We start from the raw sequence: 17,500 nt of genomic DNA on the forward strand, positions 1-17,500 counted from the left end.
ACCTGCCAATAGGTTTCCCTACAGCTAAGCCAATTCTCCCAATCACCCCCCCCCCCCGGGTCCATAAAAATTCTCCCAATCACCCCCCCCCCCGGGTCCATAAAAACCTGCTCTAAGATCCCAAATAAAAACCCTGTGTGTGTAGGCTGCACAGAAAGGTGTTTTTAAAGAGCATTGTTGAAATTCTTCTTCTTGATGCTATAAGTATGTTCATAAATACACTTTCCCAGTGCTGTTTCAGATTTCCCCACATAAAAACTAGGGCAATCCTTACATAAAGCCAGGTAAACTCTACCCTTGGTCATACAGTTACCCCTTTTGAAGTACATTGGACTCTTCACATTATTGTCCAACACTGTTCCTTATCCTTACAATGTATTTGCAGTATCTACATCTACCACATTTTCTAGTTCCAATCTCTCCCTGGTATTTTATCTCCTTCCAATTTCTTTCAAACACTTTTTCAAACTTGTACCCGTATTTTTTTTTTGAAAATGTTTTTTATTGCAGTTTTTTAGGTTACAACATATAAGACATTATACAATAAGATACACACACACACAACATGCAACAAAACATAACATTCTATATACAATACATACAGAGAAGTCACTTCAAAAATCCAGTTTTTGTACTAACCACATATTCTGCAGTGATAAGAAGAATAAAACAGTACCATTAGTTGTTTATTACATATACTAGGGAAAGTCCAACTAAAACCTCTTTATATGGGGTATGTGGTTTTTTAATCAACTTATCTATGCAAATATTTATAAAATGACAACGTTAAAAAGGTTCTAAGTATATCCTTATTGATCGTCTTACATATATTGCATATTTCGCTTTTAGATTTAATATTTTTATCTCTTGAGAATGAAATCTAATAAGTATTCCCAACACTCTTGGTAATATTTACGTTTCTTAGTAACATATAGTAGCTTGTGGGAGGCAATGTATTTAATTGCTACATTTCTAAAACCTTTCCATGTGAGTGGGGTTGCAATAGTCCAATTCTTTGTAATATAGAATCTGACTAGAGAACATATGGTGGTGAGGACATGCTGTAAGACACTGGGAAGATTATTCATATTTATGTGCAGTATAACTATTTCCCAGGATAACGTACTTTTTTGGTAGCCCATTTTCTCTAGTCTTGCCCTTAGTGAACACCATAAGTTATGAAGTTTATTACATTCCCACATAACATGGAGAATGTCTGCTGGTTGTTTCTTGCAGTGAGGACATTCAGGTGAGTATTTATTAAATTTACTAATTTTTTGAGGGGTAAAGTATGCATTATTGTTAATCATAAGTTGGGTGTAGAATAACTTTTTAAACGGGCTGAATTTGAGTGCGTTTTTGATGGCATCTTTTTATTTTGTTCAGTAATTTGTGGGTTTTTCTTTTGCCATATGTATGAGGACAATAAAGTACAATTCTGATGTTTTATATCATTTATAAGTTTATAGAGTCTAGAGATTGTTTTCCCCTTGGTAGTTAGATTTTTTTTAGAATTAAATGGGACAAACTAGTATCTTGTTTATCAAAAATTTCAGTATGAAATTTAGTGTTTAGAAGGTATTTGAGTGAGTTCATAATAATTACATATTTCTTTGGGAGATTTAATTGCTCTCATAATTGTGTAATATCACATTCCTTCCATTTATAAATTTCCCATACTGTAATATCTCTTATTAAGGGATACTCTTGCAAGTTTATCAATTTATTATTTAGTAGCAAATTAGGGTTAAGGTGTACAGGTTGCAGTAGAAGGTGGGCATTTAATAATTGTACAGATGGAAAGAGCTTTTGAGTAGTTAAAACCATTTGTTTAATAAGTGGATGTAAATTCTTAACATAAACAGAGTTTTGGTTTAAGTTTAAGAATAGGAGAGCCCTTGAATTACACCCAAGTGTCTTAATTTATTCATACCAAATTCTAGACCATAAAGGGGACCATATGTCTGTGTTTGATTCATAATTTAAGATTTGATATACACTATATGCCTGGATAATCTTCTTCTTTCGGCTTTTCCCTGTTAGGACTCACCACAGCGGATCACCTGTTCGCTCACGATTGGCAGTGGAGTTTTACAGTGTCGAGTTGCCAGCCCGGTGCCCAACCTTCCACAGATGGCACACACATGCACACACTCACACCTAGGGCCAATTTAGAGTGTCCAATCCACCTACAGCATGTCTTTGGGATGTGGGAGGAAACTGGAGCACCCGGAGGAAACCCACGCGACTACAGGGAGGACATGCAGACTCCACACAGAAGGCACCACAGCCGAGGATCGAACCGGAGAACCTCTTGCTGTGAGGCGGCAACACTAACCGCTGCACCACCGTGGCTGCCCAGACTATATGCCTGGATAATACTGTAGTATAATTTAAAATCAGGTAACTCTAACCCACCTTTAGATTTAGGAAGTATAAGCTTTCCATATTTGATTCTAGTAGATTTAGGATACCAAATAAATCTGGATATATTTCTTTCCATGTCTATAAAAAATTTTTGAGGTATAATTGTGAAGGTAGCATTCATTTGGAAAAGTATTCTTGGTAGCATGTTCATCTTAACGATACTACTTTTTGATAACAAAGACATATTGATATTTTTACATCTGTTTATATCATTTTCAATATTATTCCAGATATGGGTTAAGTTATTTTTAATAATTTCACTAAAATTTGGGAGCACATATTATACCCAAGTATTTTAGATAAGTTATCTTTATTTTGCTCTCTAGGAAGTAAAAGTGCATATGTCCTATGGGATTTAGTGGGAAAAGTTGGGATTTGTTTGGATTTAGTTTGTAATTTGAAATCTCTGAGAATTTTTTAATGGCTGTCAGTATTTTAGGAAGATCTGTTGTGAGGAGTTGTAAGTATATATTTAAGTCATCAGCAAATGCCGAATATATAATGTTAGTATTAATACTTTTGGAATGTGTAGAAAAGACTTCTGTAATACATAAAGAAGTAGGGGTTCTAGGTATAAATTAAAGAGGTAAGGAGAAAGTGGACATCCTTGTCTCGTGCCATTTGAAATGGGGACAGATTTTGTTTTATTATTGTTAATCTGAATGGAAGTTGAGGACATCTGATATAAAACCTTAACTTTATTAATACATTCTTTAGGAAAACCCAATAAAGGAATAACATTAAATAAAAAGTTTAAATTTACTCTGTTGAAAGCTTTACTAGCATCTGCGGCAATAACGTATTTGGGATGTTTATATGTTTTTAGTAATCTGATAGCTGTGTCTAGTAACAGAGTGTTACCATTTGTTTGCCTATGTACCATAAAACCTAACTGATTATACAATATAATAAAGGGAAGTACATTCTTCAACCTGTTGGCTAAAATGTGAGCAAAGATTTTAAAGTCAGTATTTATGAGGGCTATTGGTCTATAATTTGTGGGATCTGTCGGGACAGAATTCGGTTTAAGTAGAAGAATGGTCTTAGAATTATTTATATACAAGTCTGTTATCTCATGTTGTATTATATAGTTATATACTTTAAGTAGGATTTTAGAGACCGGTTTTGAGAATATTTCATAAAATTCAGAGGTAAATCTGTCAGGTCCTGGAGATTTACCTGGCTTGAGACTTTTTATTGCTTCTTTTATCTCTGTTAGGTGTAGTAGTGCCCCTAAAAGTTTTTGTTGTTCTTGTGTAACTTGTGGAAATTTAAAATTTTGAATGAACTCATTAAATTTGTCATTTGAGGGTGGTAAGTGCATGTTGTACAGCCTTTTATATATGTTCTCAAATACATTAATTATGTCTTGGTTTTCCTGAAATTTATGTCCTTCATAATGTAATTCTTTAATTTTTGGTGGGCCATTCTTAATATTTATTAGCCTGGCTAGAAATCTTGAGGGTGTTTGAGCCCATTCTGAGTACTGATATAAAGATCTGCTTTCTAATAAAGTTAAATTTTCTAAGTAATGCTTCTGTATTCGTTTTTGCCACTCCATACATTTTTCCTCGAATTCTTTTGAATATTTTTGTTGTAAATGTAGTTCTGCTGACGCAATTTGCGATTATAATGTGGTTTTGGTACTATTAAATTTTTTTCTTAAACCAGGCAGATTTCTGAATTATGACACCTCTAATAACTGCTTTTGCAGCTTCTCATTGATCATAAGGTATTGGAGTATCATTTTAGAACAATTCGAGATAGATCTAGGTGAAATGCTGTATTTTAGCTTATACTCAGATCTGCTTTGAGTTACAGCACAATGGCACTAAATATACAGACCAAACTGATATTGCCAACATCCTGGCAGATAGGTTCAGTGCTAACTTTACCCCCCTCTCACCCCCTAAAGACCCCATCTCTATACCAGAAGAATGCAAAGTTCTGTAATCACGGCTGCACAGGTAAAAACCACACTCTCCAAAAGCCAAGAACACAGCATCCATGGGACCAGACAACATCTCAGGCTGCATTCTACACAAACTACAGAACGAACTGGCACCCCACCTAAGTACCATGTTCAGTTATAGCCTTACCTCAGGCTTTGTGCCTGCTGAATGGCACACAGCAACAGTTATCCCACTCCACAAGGGGGGAGCCACCATGGACCCCGGGAACTACCGCCCCATAAGACTGACAAGCCTGGTCTGCAAGGCCATGGAACATATCATCATGGAACTTATAAACAAAGATATTGGTAATCTCCAAACTCTAGATCCCACCCAGTTCGGTTTTGTAAAAGGCAGATCATGTCTCCTAAACCTGATAGACTTCTTTGAAGCAATCACCAAAGCCGAAGACAAGGGTAAGGTGGTTCACACAGCCTATCTAGATCTTGCCAAGGCTTCTGACACCATCCCCACTCTGGAATTATAGATAAACTCACTAAACTAGGTATAAATCCCTATGTCACAAGATGGGTTGCCAACTGGCTCACTGACAGAACCCACACTGTGAAAGTAGCAGACTCCAAATCCGACTTCAGACCAGTGACAAGTGGAGTACCACAGGGTTCAGTCCTGGGTCCTCTCCTGTTTGGTATCTACTTCTCTGAAGTACAGGCTAACACAGAAGGTCTTTGGCTAATGAAGTTCGCAGATGACTGCAAACTAGGAGCCATAATCGAAACTCCTAACAATGTGGACATCCTAGGGCCTCACTGAGACAGATGCCTGGTGTCAAAGCCATGGCCTCAAGCTCAATGCCAAAAAGTGCATTGTCATCCCCCTTTGGTAAAAAACTCTGTACTCATGAACTACAACATAGGCGGTAGTATACTTAACACTTGGAACACAGGTGGACACTAGTCTCTCCTTTGATAATCACATCGCCACAGTAGACAGGAAATCCTTCTACATGGCACCCCTCATCACAAAAGGTTTCTCATCCAGAAAAAAAGAGGTTATTGTTCCCCTCTACTCATCACTCATTAGACCCACTATAGAGGACAATGCCTCTTTTGGTATGTACCTCACAAGACATCTACAACAACTGGAAAGGCCACAGAAATACCTCACAAAGAAGATTATCGGCCTCAAACAGATGCCCTACACAGACCGTCTCAAAAAACTCCAGCTTTACTCCATCGCATATTACCTACTCAGAGGTGATCTCTGCCTAACATGCAAAGCTATGTCAAACCCAGAGCTGTTTGACATGCTCCACTTAAAGAAACCCCAATCCCTCCGAGCTACACACTCTAGGGGCCTAAACCTTGTCACCACATTAAACAGAACATGCCAGAGGGATAGATTCCTGTCCCAGAGACTTCCCATACTCTGGAATAAACTACCTATCTATATCAAACAAAGCTCCTCATTAGCACTCTTCAAGAACAATCCTGATGACTGGATGGGAAATAGGAAATTCACCCCGGGGATCACCTCTGTGGCTCTGCTCAACAGTGGCACAGGAAAATAATTTTCTTGGGTGGCAAAAGCCAGGGTACCTTTCTGGCTGAGCTTATATAGGCCCCAGGGCCAATAGCCTAGTACCTACCTATGAACCTATGAAAGAGCTGAGAGATTAGGAAGTCATCTTTTCTAGACCAAGATTTATGAGACATAGAAAAGAAGGTATATCTGGATATTGTTTTGTCATGTTGGAAAGTCTCATATGGATCAAATAGCTCAAAAGTATTTTGTAATTCACTAAGAGCTATATTTATGATATGTGGTTGCTTGGTTTCTTTATTGGATCTATCTCTGTCAGGTTCCATTACTACATTCCAATCTCTCCCGATTATATATAAATGATTAGGAAATTCAATAAGTAATTTGAAGATTTCATAAATAAACGTTTGTTGGTTAGAGCAGGGACTATATATATTTAGGAAAAGTAAAGGTTTATTTATGCTATGGAAATTTGAGGTAAACATAGCCCATCTACCATTCAAGTCGGTCTTCATGGAAACAATTTCTCCCTGACTTTGTTTATAATGATAGCAACCCCTCTGGAAGTAGAATCGTGTCCAGCAGCTATTATATGCTTGACCCATTTACTTTTTCTCTCCCTGTCCCAGAGTTGTGAGATCAGGTGAGTTTCTTGAAGCAATGTTATCATTGTTTTACTTTGATATATAATATGCATGACTAGATTCTGTTTACTTTTGTCTGAAATTCTCTTAACGTTCCATGAATCTTAAGATATAATTACTGAAAGTGTAAAAATATTTCTTGATTAGTGTTAATAAAGCACAATACGCAATGTGATAATATAAATATATACTGTTGTGTATTAGTCTTAGTATTTTCCGCATAGTGACTTCATTCTCTTACACCCCCTTTGTGTGCCTAACCACCCATCCCCTACCCCCCTTTTGTGTGCCTAACCACCCATCCCTCTGTAATGTTAGATAAACAAAACTTCTCAAATCAAAGGATTTTTGTGACTGAGTCTGGGTGTAAGTCTTATAGAGCAGAGGGATGTCAAAATTACCTACTATTTTCCAAACGTACAGTGGTGGTGCTGCTGTAGCGTTGTTGCCTCACAGTTAGACACTGCCCATTTGATTCTCAGTTAGAGCGTCTTGTGTGTCGACATGCGTGAATGGACGTTCCTTCATTGAAGGTTGTGCATTAGGCCCGGCAAGTCAGCACGTAAAAATCTACTGCCAATCATTAGCGGATCGGAGTTCCACTGTGGCGACCCCTAACCGGGAAAAGCCGAAAGACACAAACAAACACAACCATATGCATCAACTCTGCATAGCAGCCTCCCTGTACCCATATTCAAAATCAATTTTAAATATCTTACCATTTTAAACCTATGTATTATATTAGTAAATGTAATCAAAATGCTTTGGATAGCCTTATAACCAAACCAAAGGAATATACTAAAACTCTAAATAAGGTCCTTAATTCTTCTACACAAATCCTGAAAGCCCCCCCCCCCCCCAAAAAAAAAAAGACAAACTAGGGGCTCTCACCTATTTTTTGCACAACATCTGAGCTGAATTTTAACATTTCCAATTGTTTTTAACCAAATCCTTGATCCCTTGTGAAGCATAACTGTATTGAACCACTAAAGCCCTTGTAAAATATTGCTCATCATCCCTCCTATTATGTGAAAAGTTCTGCTGTGTTTCACTTGTAAGGGCACTTATTTGATACCCCATCCCTCAGTGACTTCTAATACCACCTCCTCAATTAAACCGGCAGGGTATCCCCCTTCATTAAATAATTTGGAAATCAATTCTGTTGGAACAAGGCTCAATTTTGAGTTTTTTTCTGGTTAATTGGGTAACTTGTTTAAATCAGATTGTTCATTTTCTATTGTGTTTTATATATATATATATATATATATATATATATATATATATATATATATATATATAGATATATAGATATATATAGATAGAAATTTTCACTTTATTCATCTGCTTTTACGGTATTTGTGTTTCTTCCTACTTTATTACAAGGGGCATTGACTACAGCTCTGAACTGAGATATATAAAAATATGCATCTTTTTATGCGCATTTAAAGTGTTTTTTTTTTTTTATTGTAACTGCTTTATTTTCTGAAAGAAAAAAAAAATATATATATATATATATATATATATATATATATATATATATATATACACACACACACACCTGTGTCCCGCCTTTCTAAGCTAGTATAGTCCAGTTTTCAGGTTAGTGCTGAATTCACGGCTGTGTTACAAACTTCTGTGTTTGCCCATACCTTACTTGGATAGATGGAAGTTTCTCTGTTCACCTGTGAGAGAAGGGAGCTTTGAGCAGCCTATCTGTCCCTGGAGGAGTGGTTTCAGCACAGAAAGTAGCAGTTTATTGGCCATTTTGGGCTAATTTCTATCTCTTTCATTTCCCTGCTATAAAAAACACATTTGCCTGGTTGTACGCGCTGGTTAGCTAGGGTATAACTATTCCTGGCTCCACAAAGTCTCCTTTTTAATTTTTCCCTTGGAACTAGACAAACTTTCAACTTAAGCACTCAAGCCATTCATTTCTCAGCCCGGCACTTGCTCAAAACTCATAGCAAGCACTTATAAACCCTAGCACTACAGAAGGACAAGGCTCTCTATGCGACCTTACCAGCAATTCAGTAAAACATTTTACTGTACCTATCGAGGCATGTCCAAAGGGCAGTTTCAGGTGCACTCTCCAGTCCAACTGGTGAATTGGCATTTTGAGGCAATGTTACAACTGCCTGATATACACAGACAACCCTCTCCTCCTACCACCAAACACTAATACATGCAAGAGATGCAATTATACAGCCAAACTGGAGGCTAAGCTCTCTCAACCCAAGACTGGATCAGACAGTCAAAAGGAGAAGGAAAATACTGGCATCACACCACCAGTCTCACATACCCCATTAAACCAGCACTGGCAAAAAAAACACACGTAAATACACGAAAACATACTTGGAGGCTCTAAATAAAAATCTGCAAAAGCTGTCCTCCAAAGCAGACTTCCAAGCAACCTCCACCCCAAAACACAAACCATGAAACACATACTTCACAAAACCAGTGTGCCACTCAAGCACAGCCCTCAAGGCAAAATAACATACCCAACATTCTAGTAATAGGTGACTCTATAGTCAAGCACACTAACGTCCCACTCACTAGGCTGAATAAGGAGAAGGTTACTGTTAGCTGCCTGTCGGGTGACAGGATCTGCCAGGTCACCCCAGAACAAGTACAAATACGACTCTGTCATTATCCATGCTGGTGTGAATGACCTGAGCCGTACCTCCCTGGACTACATGAAAAGAGACATGGAAGAGCTCTATGATCATGTAAGCCCAGGCCGGTATGACCCTAACCCTGAGCAGCATCCTGCCCTCACCAAGAATGATACCACGGTATAAAGAAAAAATGATCAATTTCAACAAATGGCTACGTTTCTGGTGTCATTCAAAGGGGATCCAGTGTCTGTCTGCCTGGGATGACATGCTCGACAAGCCACGCTGCTTTGCTAGAGATGGCTTGCATCTGTCACCCTTAGGCTTTCGAATACTGGCCAAGGCTCTTGCCACCCCCATAGTGCCTTTTTTAGGCAAGGCTCAAAAGACAAACCCACCACCATAAATAGCACAAGTAACAAAAACCTGAGGGTAATACTACTCAATGCCAGAAGTCTAAACCTCAAAATGCACGCACTCAAGGCATTCCTCAGTATGGAGAAAATCGATATATGTGCAGCAACAGAAACCTGGTTTAAGGTTCCAGAGAGCACCCCAGCACTACCAGGCTACAACTCATACCATACATTTCCGCCACAGAACCCGAACCGAAATACAAAAGGCAGGGGAGTATCCATATCCATCAAGGTTACCCACACCTCTAGGTTAGTGGCACAACACGATGCTTCTGAGATTATCCATGTACAACTAACAACAGGCAAAACTGCAATTCAAATTGTAACTTGCTACAGATCATTCACCATGTCGCAGGACCTCCATTTCTGGAAACACTGGGTAACATAAAGGTCCTACCAAACACCCTAATATTGGGCGACTTCAACTACCCAAACATTAACTGGGAGAACTACTCAAGTACTAACTCCCCTACCCAACTTTTCCAAGAATTTATAAACTCACACACCCTGGAACAACTGGTCAACTCTCCCACCAGAGGTGACAACATATTGGAACTGGTCATTTCCAACATGGGCGACCAGTGTTCCACACTGGAGGTCAACCCCTTGCTGGTTAGCTCTGATCATAAACAAATCACTTTGGATATCCGCATTCCATCCCCCCACCATGAAAAACTTTTCAAAAGCAAACTTCATGTTACTTAAAACAGAGGTGGAAAGTTTCAAAGCTCCCATGCTAAAGGATAACGCTGTCCAAGCTGCAAAATCCTTTACTAATGCATTCTACGCGCACCTACAAGAATGCATGAATCGTGCTATCCCAAGCAAAACCAAGACTCACTCCTCTAAGAAAAGAAAACCAGTCTGGTGGACCCCTGCCATAAACAAGCTATACAATAGGAGGAGGAAACTAGTACAGAAAAAGAGTAAAATCCCAAGAAGGGAAGACATCCCTGATCAGTATCAGCAAGAACTACGATCCCTCATAAAATCATCCAAGGCGAACTTTGAAAGAAAACTTGCCAAGGGCTCCAAAGATAACCACAAGGCATTCTTTAGCTATGTCAAGAATCTAAGTGGAAATGCTCAGATCTGCTAAGAGTTAGTGCAGAATGGCACAAAATACACTGAACCAACCCATATTGCCAACATCCTGGCAGACAGGTTCAGTGCAAACTTCACCCCGCTCTCACCCCCAAAAGGGCCCATAACCATACCAGAAGAATGTAGAGCCCCTGAAATCACAGACACTCAGGTTAAAATAGCCCTCTCCACAGTGAAAAACACAGCATCAATGGGACCGGACGGTGTCCCAGGCTGCATCCTACATGAGCTCAAAGACGAACTAACCCCTCACCTAAACACACTGTTCAAACTCAGCCTCTCCTCAAGCTATGTACCCATGGAGTGCTGCACAGCAACGGTTATTCCGCTCCACAAAGGTGGAGCCACAACAGACCTCGGGAACTATCGCCCTATAAGCCTGACTAGCTTGGTCTGCAAGGCTATGGGGCGCATCATCATGGAACTCATTAACAGAGACATTGGGAACCTCCAAGAACTGGACCCTCCCCAGTTCGGCTTTAAGGGCAGATCATGCCTCCCAAACCTGGTGGACTTCTCTGAGACAGTTACCAAGGCTAAAGACGAGGGGAAAGTTGGTACACACACAGTCTACACAGACCTTGCAAAGGCCTTCAACACCATTCCCCAATTCTGGTATTATAGACAAGCTCACCAACCTGAACATAAAACCCTATGTCACAAGATGGGTTGCCAATTGGCTTATGGACAGAACCCACATGGTGAGAGTTGCGGGAGCTAGGTTTGACTCTAAACCGGTTACAAGTGGCGTTCCCCAGGGCTCAGTCCTCGGACCCCTCCTGTTCGGCATATACTTCTCAGAGGTACAGACAAGCACAGGAGGACTATGGCTGACCAAGTTCGCAGATGACTGCAAACTAGGGGCTATAACTGACTCACCAGCTGACACAGACATCCTCCAAAAGGGTCTCAATGAGATGGATACCTGGTGTCAAAATCATGGCCTCAAGCTAAATGCCAAAAAGTGCATGGTTATTCCCTTTGGAAATAAAGTACCCACAAACTACCACACAGGTGGTAGTCCCCTAAATATGGAAAATGTAATAAGGGATCTGGGGACCCAAGTAGATAGTAATCTCTCTTTTGATAATCACATTGGCAAAGTGGTTAGAAAATCCTTCTATGTAGCCCACCTAATCACAAAAGGGTTTGCATCCAGATCAAAAGAGGTTATTGTGCCCCTCTACTCATCACTCATCAGACCCATCATAGAGTACAATGCCCCATTTGGGATGTACCTTACAAGACACCTACAACAGCTGGAAAGACCACAGAAGTACCTCACCAAGAGGATCACTGGCCTCAAACAGATGCCCTATGCAGCTCGACTGAAGAAACTCCAGCTGTACTCGGTTGCATACCGCCCTGCTCAGAGGTGATCTCTGCCTGACATACAAGACCATGTCCAACCCAGAACTGATGGATATGCTCCACCTAAAGAAAAGCTTATCCCCTCGAGCCACACGTTCTAGGGATCTAAACCTCACCACAACAATAAATAGGACGTGCTGGAGGCATAGATTCCTGTCCCAGAGACTTCCCATGCTTTGGAACAAGATTCCAATCTACATTAGGCAGAGCTCCTCGCTAGCACTCTTCAAGAGAAACCTTGACGAGTGGATGTGAAACAGAAAGTTTACCCTGGGGATCACTTCAGTGGATCTGCTGGACAGAGGCACAGGGAACTAATCTAAGGGGGGCAGCGAAAGCCAACACATTCTGGCTAGGCTTATAAATGCCTTCGGTCAGATAGCCTAGTACCTACCTATGAACTTATGAACCTAATTCAATTTCATTCAAGAAGTCACTTCTTTCCGAGGTCATCCTAGCTGCCCTGTCCATGCATTGCAGTGGGACGAAAACGCTTGTGTCGAATTTTTTATTTTAATAAATTGTTGTGTTAGTGAGCCACTTCTTTTATTGTATTTCGTTCTATTTTTGAGGGTGTTCCTGACATTCCGAGTTGTTTTTTTAGTGGAATTGGGCATAATGGACATGGCTGCACTACATATGGAGGATGGTTGCAGCCTGCACACACACAGGGTTTTTATTTGGGATCTTAGAGCAGGTTTTTATGGGTCCTGGGGGGGAGGTGACTGGGAGAATTGGCTTAGCTGTAGGGAAACCTAATGACAGGTGAAATTAAATGCCACGACCCCCCCCCGGTCTGAATGACCATATTTCCATTAAGCCATATCTGATAAAGAAAGCTAGTAAATTATAGAGCAGGGACATATTGTGAGTTATGTTAACACTAGAGCACGTTTTATATTGTTCTTTAAGCTGCTTTATGGTTTCTGTAAGATTTTACTTGCACTACGTGGAATAATGTGAATAGGGCTTAAATTACTTTTTTAATTTATACAGTTTTTTAGTGTATGTATCTTTAAGATGGTTTGGCGCCTTTTTTAAGGAACAGGGTATTTAAGTGACTGTGATTGTTTGTTTTTTATTCACTTGATAAAGCCCTGCATTGTAGCAGGGTGAAAGCGCTTGTGTCAAAGTTTTTATTTTAATAAATTATTGTGTTAGTGAGCCACTTTTGGTGTGCCCAAACCGCTTCTTTTATTGTACTTGGTTCTATTTTTGTGGCTGTGTAACATGTGTGTGTGTGTGTGTGTGTGTGTGTGTGTGTGTGTGTGTGTGTGTGTGTGTGTGTGTGTGTGTGTATATATATATATATATATATATATATATATGTGTGTGTGTGTGTGTGTGTGTGTGTGTGTGTGTGTGTGTGTCTGCGTGTGTTTGTAGTTTAACAGCTGCGGCCGATGTGGAAGCCTAACTGATGACCTTGTTGTTAACAGACTCCTGACATGTAGATTCGCAGTAGTATGCAGTGCATATGATTCAGTAATGACCACACTATTTTTACAGCAAGAAGAACTGAACACAGCATGGGCTTATCAACTATTTATCACCAAACAACATGTTCACGCCAACAGCATGGGAAAGAGACCAGCTCTATCCTGGAGATGTCCAACAACTTTGCTAAGTAAACCCTGAATAAGAAATACCCTCCTGTGATTAATTCCCAGTAAGTATACAGCAGCCATTGATCTTTATAATTAACAGTATTAGTCTCTTTGCTTAAGTGCATACACATTTTGTCTGTGCACGATTCCTTACTATTTACTCTCCTCGAATTTATAAAACTATGCAGGACTGATGAAATCAGCTCAAAGAGAATGGTCATCAACGTTTGCTCTAACACCCACAGTACAGAATTGTGTCCTGTTGCAACAGACAACATTATTACCTTTACAGATCCCGTAACCAAGTAGGTATCTCACAGCAATGTAAGCTCATGGGATAACAAATGCCACAATTAAGAAACTTAATTTCAAACAGTCTTGCTACAGATCTGTCATTACAATGTCATTATATAGAGCCTTCACCAAGAGGTGACAGGAATGACCTGTCATATAAGGACTGCTGGTGTCTACATCCATAAACAAATTCTAAAATCAATGATTTAATGAGGTTTGTTACAACTCTCTGCATACAGAAAGCTCACTTCAATTTTCTGCCAAGTGTACTTTGCCCTCATTTCCATCTGCTACTTAAAATGGTAACACCAAAGTTTATTTATTGACATTTGATTACTGGGAAAGTCCGACTGGGTAGAAGCCCATTTTTAGCAGAGGCCTGGTGAGAAAAGCCCCAATTATTACAAAACATTTTCAGAACAATAATTTTACAATCTTCAAAAAGAAAATAAAAACATCTGCAGTTTACATAATAACAAATCAGATATGATATCAAAAACATTGGTTAAGAATCGATACAAGTTATATAGCAATCATTTAACATTTAGAGAAATCTTAGTTTGTAGAAAAATTAAAGGTAATTTAATCTAATACAAATGGTGCTGCAGTAGCGTTGTCGCCTCACAGTTAGATGTTGCCCGTTCGATTCTCAGAGCATCTTCTGTGTAGCGACATGCGTGAATGGGCGTTCCTTTGTTGAAGGTTGTGCGTTAGGCCCGGCAAGCCAGTACGTAAAAATCTACTGCCAATCATTAGCGGACCAGAGTTCCGCTGTAGCGACCCCTAACCGGGAAAAGCCGAAAGACACAAACAAACAGGAATTCCAATATGAAGTGAGGGAAAAACAGGCTTATGGCATATTTAGGCAGAAAGTCAGGGAAGATCATTTGATACAAGTAAGGAAGTAAGTGAAGAAGAGAGTAAGAAGTGAAAAGGTACTAGTTCACATTTAGGGAAATGGTTTATCCTGGTTTTAATTAAGAACAGAACCAGATTTTACCTAGAAAGTCTTTCAGAGTGGTTTTGAAAGACAGGAGGGAGGGTATTGATCTGATGGATACAGTTATGAGTTCTAGGCCTTAGCAACCTTGTAAGTGTACAGACAATGCCCAGATTTGATATGTTTGCACACAGACAGGAGTTTTTGGTCACAGTATCACAATGACTGATTGGGAACATAATTGCGTAGAATGTTTTTTAGTGTTGGTTAGGCAGATGGGTGCTGGATAATTTTATATGTGGCAAGAGGCTGTGTATATATTATTTAGTGAGGCAGTTCTAACAAACTTACCCTTTTCTGTGCTATACAATGGTGGGTTCTGAAAGGGGTATTTGCAAATTTAGCAAGTTGTTATAGCATTGTTCAAGTTTTATTTTTTGTGAAGCCTGGAGGTTAGTGAGAATGGGAGCGCCATAAAGAAGTGTGGGAAGGAGATAAGTATTGGCAAGTGTAGTTTCAGCTGCGTCAGTGGGAAAGTTTTTGGTTCTGTAAAGCACCCCTAGTTTTTGATGAGCTTTTCATATGCCATTTTTGTATATGTAGGTCAAATGTAAGATTATCATTCACTATTTCTTAGTAATTTGCTATGAGAAACAACTTCAATTTTATATTATCAAGAAAGAGGGCTTTAAGTTTTTTTTTTTTTTTTTTTCATGAGAGAGATTTGGGGAAAAAAGTAGCAGTTTGGTCTTTTTTGGGTTGAGCAGGAATCGAGAGTTACAAAACCATGCTTCAGTCGTCGTTAAAGCTTCCAGAGTAATTTTTTTGGAGGTGTACCATGTTGTTAGATATGCAAATGAGAGTGGGATCATCTGTGTATTGTATTAGGGTGGCCAGTTATGTGGATGTATAGACGGTTTTGGTGAAAATGTTAAAGAGCAGGGACCAAGAAAAGAGTCATATGGTACACCGGTGGTGAGTGGGAGGTTAGGAGAGAGGATGGAATGCCATTTTACTGACTGATACCTACTTGGTAGGTAGCTTTTGAACCACAGAAGGGTGGGTTGAGAGACACCTAGTGAAGACATTTGAATTAGAAATTTGCTGTGACACACTGTGTGAAAGGGTTTAGACAAGTTTAGAAATAAAGAGACTACTTTGCCATTACCTCTAGCTTTCTTGATAATATCTATATAGGTTAGAAGGACAGTGCTAGTACTAAGGGAAGGATGGAAGCCATGTTGTATAGGGGACAGGACTTTTTCCTGTAGGAGATGGTATAGCAATTGTTTTTGAATACATTTTACAAGTATTCTTCCAAGGGGAGATAAGACTGCTATAGGTCTAAAGTTATTAATGTCTACTGAATTTCCACCTTTGTACACAGGGATAATGTGTGACATTTTCAAGAGAGAGGGGGGATGTGGAATTCCTAGACAGATCTACTTATAAGGATTGAGAAAGGATAGGCAGTACTATTGGCTGCTATTTTTAGGTACTCACTTGGAAGGTCATCAGCTGAAGAAGAGCGCAGTTTAAGTTTAAGAGTAATTTTATATAGGATGTGGGCACAGGTTTGAAGGTGAAGGTGGATGTGGTGATATGTGGCTGTTAGGCAGGGTTGGGATTAGATGTTGAGGAATCCTTGGTTTTCAATGCTACATTATCTATAAAATATGAGTAGAACTGTATTGCAGTTTCAAGTGGTGAGTTATCAAGAGAGGGGTTTGGGTTGAATGTTTTGCTGGGATGTAAGATTTCTTTAACAGATGTGCAAAATATTTTAGGGTTGTGTTTACGATTACTCTGAAAATTATTATAGTATACTTTTCTCTTCATTTATTTGCCTTTTAATACGATTGCTAAGCATTTTGAAGTTTTCAAGGTATTGAGATGTTTTATATTTTTGCCATTCTTTCCATGCTTTTTCTCTATCCTGCATTAGCATTCGACTCTTTATGAATAACCAAACTGCATTATTTGTTTCCAGTCTCTTCCTTCTAGGAGGTGCAAGGCTATTTAGGATATTTAGAAAAGTTGTACTGAATTCATTTACAGCATCGCCTAAGTGGAGGATTTTTAGGAAGTTCCTGTTAATAGAAGATAGTGTAGTAATGAACATTTCCTTATTCTATAAAGAAATAGCTCCAGCTGTCTAAGAAACACCTCCTGTGACTCACTTGAGCAGAAAAAGGAGACTTAATGTTAGCTACACAATAAAGGGTACAACTGTTAGAAAGAAGAAGAAGGCAGACATTGGAAAAGTTTTTATCTACAGACAAAAAAATGGCAACTAAGTTCTCTAATGGTACTGAGACTCTGGATGCTGTTTTTCCTCTATCTGTAATCTTTCAGCAAAGTCAAAAGAGGAATATAGAGAGTCAGACAAAAGCAAGAAAACAAAGGAAAAACTATGCAGTGCATTTTTTTTTTTTTTTTTTTTTTTTTTTTTTCTTTTTTTTTTTTTTTTTTTTTTTTTTTTTTTTTTTTTTTTTTTTTTTTTTTTTTTTTTTTTTTTTTTTTTTCGAATTTTTTTTTTTTTTTTTTTTTTTTTTTCTCAAAAAAGTTCGGGAAAAAAAAAGGGTTTAGTTCCGTACCCATAAAAATTTTAAACCCACCCCTTTTGGTTA

At 38.9% G+C, this 17,500-nt stretch overlaps 1 protein-coding gene across 2 annotated transcripts in view; it reads right to left on the minus strand.

Annotated features, from left to right (window-relative positions):
- Positions 1–17,500, minus strand: part of SEPTIN8 (septin 8) — a 1,286,408-nt gene that overhangs the window by 478,954 nt on the left and 789,954 nt on the right. The gene's annotated exons all lie outside the window — the stretch shown is intronic.

Source organism: Protopterus annectens, chromosome 4.part0 (genome assembly GCF_019279795.1).
Source record: "Protopterus annectens isolate FY-2018-M chromosome 4.part0, PAN1.0, whole genome shotgun sequence".
In the NCBI taxonomy this organism is placed as follows: Eukaryota; Metazoa; Chordata; order Ceratodontiformes; family Protopteridae; genus Protopterus; species Protopterus annectens.